Below are 4312 nucleotides of genomic sequence, written 5' to 3'. Positions count from 1 at the left end.
ATTTTATGGACCATGCTCATTCCCATTATCAGAGCTTCGTACTCTGATTCATTGTTAGTAGCTGAGAACCCTAGTCTTAGCGACTTCTCGATGATGACCTCTTCGGGAGATATCAGAACCAATCCCAATCCAGCTCCCCGTTGGTTTGCGGCCCCATCCACGTATACCTTCCATACCGGCCCTCCTGGAGCGGATATTACGCCAACCGATTTTTCATCCATGTGATCTTGATTCCTACTAACTTCCTCAGGGCACTCAGCGAATTCAGCTACCAGATCGGCAAGAACTTGACCCTTCACAGAGGTGCGGGGCATGTATTTGATGTCAAAAGCACCCAGAATCGTTCCCCACTTGGCAATTCTGCCGGTATAGTCAGCACTTCTAAGTATGGATTTGAGAGGCAATTGGGTCAAGACAACTACAGTGTGAGCTTGAAAATAGTGCGGAAGTTTACGTGTTGCATGAACGACTGCCAGTATGGCCTTCTCTAACGACAGATATCTCACCTCGGCTTCATGGAGGGATTTACTCACATAATAAACCGGCCTCTGGATGCCACTATCTTCTCGCATCAAGACGAAACTGACTGCGTGAGGAGCTACCGCCAGATAGGCATACAACACCTCATCCACTTCAGGGCTAGACATGATAGGCGGTTTGGATAAATAGTCTTTCAACTGCTGGAACGCCTCAGCGCACTCCTCGGTCCATTCGAATCCCTGCCACTTATGTAACAGACGGAAAAAAGGACGACACCTTTCAGCCGACCTGGAGATGAACCGGTTCAACGCAGCAGTCATCCCCGTCAACCTCTGGACTTCCTTTGGATTTCGAGGCGCTTGCAAATCGTTAATGGCCCTAATCTGATCTGGATTCACCTCAATTCCCCTATGGGTCACCATGTACCCCAAGAATTTCCCGGAACCTACACCAAAGGAACACTTTGAAGCATTCAGGCGCAACTTATGCTCTCTTAATATCCCGAAGATGCTAGTGAGGTCCTCCACATGTTCAGTCACTACCTTGCTTTTCACCACCATGTCATCAATATAAACTTCAATACTTCTGCCCAACTGTGGCTCAAACATTTTCGTCATCATGCGTTGGTAGGTAGACCCAGCGTTTTTGAGACCGAAGGGCATCACCTTGTAATGGTAGTTCCCAATCGGGGTCACGAAAGCGGTTTTTTCCTGATCATCAATGGCCAGCGGTATTTGGTGATATCCTTGAAAGGCATCCAAGAAACTCATCCTAGGGTGGCCCACGGTTGCATCCACCAACTGGTCAATCTTGGGCATGGGAAATGGGTCTTTAGGGCAGGCCTTATTAAGATCGGTGAAATCAACGCACACTCGCCACTTCCCTGTTTTCTTCTTTACTACCACCGTATAAGCCAGCCATTGGGGATAAAAGACTTCTTTAATAGCCCCAGCCTGTTTCAGCTTGGCGACTTCACTTCTAACTGCCTCGGCATGCTCTTTCGATGGTCGTCGAGGGATTTGTCTCCTAGGGGGAATGGCAGGGTTCACGTTGAGCCGGTGGCAAATGAAATTTGGGTCTACTCCTGGGGCTTCATACGGGTCTCATGCAAAGACGTCCACATTGGCTCGAAAGAACTCTAGCAAACTCGCTTTCTCTTGCAGAGGCAGCTTAGCCCCAACCCGGAAGAATTTTTCTGGATCATCAGCGACAATCACCTTTTCTAGATCTTCACACTCCGCCCCATTGGTTAGTATGTCTAAACCCGACGTTGGGGGCTTTAATTGCTATGACTCATTATCGGCTGTAGCCGAGGTTTCTGCCTCTGGCCGATGCTGAATGGCCGCTACTTGGCATTGCCGAGCAGCCGCTTAGTTCCCTACTATCTCCAGCACTTGGTCTCCGGATGGGTACTTCACCTTCTGATGTAGGGTGGACGAAACCGCTTTAAGTGCGTGAAGCCAAGGTCTGCCCAAGATAGCCGTATATGGAGAATAAACATCTACGACAATAAAATCCACCTCCACCACCTCCGTGCCTGACTGTACGGGCAACCTGATTAGCCCCATAGGAATGACCAATCTTCCCTCAAAACTGACTAGAGGGGGATTATAGGTCGTCAAGTCCCCCGGTTTCAAACCTAGCCCCTTGTACAAATCCGGATACATCACATCCGCTGCGCTCCCCTGATCAACCATTACTCTTCGGACATCGTACCCACCAATCCTCAGCGTGACCACCAAGGCATCCTCATGGGGTTGTATAGTTCCAATAAAATCTTCATCTGAAAAACCCAAAATCAAAGGGACACGCCTCTTGGCCCTCTTCGATGCTTGAGAACGATCCTCGGCGGGGAATCGGGACACCGACGACACTCTTGTGGGGCAAGAGCCAGTCCTTCCCGGGGCCGCAAAGATGACATTGATCGTTCCCTGGGGTAGCCTTGATGAGGCATCCCCCCGCACCTCAGAACCTGCCTGGCTCGCCCTTTCGCTGGAATGGTGCAAGAGTTGCTTTAATTTCCCTTCTCGGACCAACTGCTCCAAATGGTCCCATAAATTCCTACAGTTGTCTGTCGTGTGACCATGGTCTTGATGGTAATGACAATACAAACTCGGGTTGCGCTTTGTAGGCTCTCCCGCCATCCTGTTCGGCCATTTGAAGAATGACTCATCCTTTATCTTCTCCAAGACCTGTTGAACAGGCTCCCGAAACACTGCATTAACGGCTTGGGCATCCGCCGAGGCTGACTGCTCAGCGAAGTCCCTCCTTGGTCGATTATTATTATAACGATCCGACCTGAAATCCCTTCTCTCCTGAGGGATCACTTTGACCTTTCCTTTCCCCTGATGTTGATCCTCCTCTATTCTCTTGTACTTCTCTATTCTGTCCATCAGCTGGCGCACACTGGTGACAGGTTTGCCCGTCAAAGATTTCCTCAAGTCGTAGTCAGCTGGGAGACCGGCTTTGAAAGTGGTTATAGCCACAGCGTCATTCTTCCCCCCTATCTCGTTAAACATTTCCCAGTACCTATCCGAGTAGCTCTTGAGAGTCTCACCCTCTCGCATAGACAAAGTCAACAAGGAGCCCAGAGGCAAAGGAGTTCTGCTGCATGTAATAAATCGAGCGCCAAAAGCCTGGGTCAGTGCTTTGAAGGATCCCACAGAATTGGCCCTTAAGCCATTGAACCACCTTATCGCCGTTGGACCCAAACTCAATGGAAAAATTTTGCACATTAGAGCATCATCCCTGGAATGAATAGCCATCTTCTGGCTGTAATAACTTACATGTTCCACCGGATCCGAGTGGCCATCATACAGAGAGAACGTAGGTTGATTAAACCGCCGAGGATGGGTAGCATCATCTATGCTTCTTGTAAATGGTGATTTGGAAATCTGACTCAATGCTTTGTTCATCGCATTGTTTCCCAAGCCCCTGCTAGTGGGACTTTTACGCCTACGCCTATGACGACGCTCCTCTTCGTAGGAGAAAGTTTCGCTTTGCGGAGTCCTCGACCTCCGCCTGTAACTAGTTTCATCCGACTCCCCGGATGATAGTTCGAAGCGAGGTGGCGAACGTTCCCGTCGTGCATGGCGTAACTCTCTCTTCAAGTCCGCAATCTCACGTTGCAGATCCCCATCATGCTTCACGTAGGAAACGTGACTCTTCCCGCGTGTACGGGTTCTCGTGGTGTGAGTAGTATGTATGCTCCCCTCCTGGACTTCCCTCTGTTCGGGACTTTTTCGAGGACCACCATGCTGAGAGCCCCTTGACTCCGCCTGATGCGGGCTGATATCACCCTGATGCAGCCCCGCTGCGGGGTGAGGCAGTTCCACTGCTTCCATCGAAAACGTTGTATTGGAGGTTGCACAAGCTAACACAAGTTCTCTCCACAGACGGCGCCAATTGTAAGGACACGATTTAGTACCGAACCAAAACAGTATCGGGTTCGTACGTAAAGGGCCCAGACAATATGATTTTTAGAGCGTGGGTGTAAAGAACTAGGCTAACTGTAATCTATCCTCCAAAGACTCAATTTCATGAACGTTCAAGGTTTTTCAGTTGATACTCTGGGTATTCCTCCTTAGTGACTAGTCCCAATCCTTCTTTCTCTTCTCCCTTTTTTCTCTCTACTTTCCGTCTCTTGTTCTTTTTCTTTCTTTTTTCTGTCTCGATCCCCCCCTTTCATGTTCTTCTTCTAGTTTATATATCTCCCTTTGCGCTCCATCCTCGCCGCACACGTGTAGGTTGGGTTCGGAGGATTTCTTTCTGTCTCATCTGGCACCTCCTGGAACTTCCTATGGGTAGCTGTAAGGCTGCTTCCCCACTGTTC

Source organism: Quercus lobata, chromosome 6 (genome assembly GCF_001633185.2).
Source record: "Quercus lobata isolate SW786 chromosome 6, ValleyOak3.0 Primary Assembly, whole genome shotgun sequence".
Taxonomy (NCBI): domain Eukaryota; kingdom Viridiplantae; phylum Streptophyta; class Magnoliopsida; order Fagales; family Fagaceae; genus Quercus; species Quercus lobata.
This window is presented reverse-complemented; position numbering follows the sequence as displayed.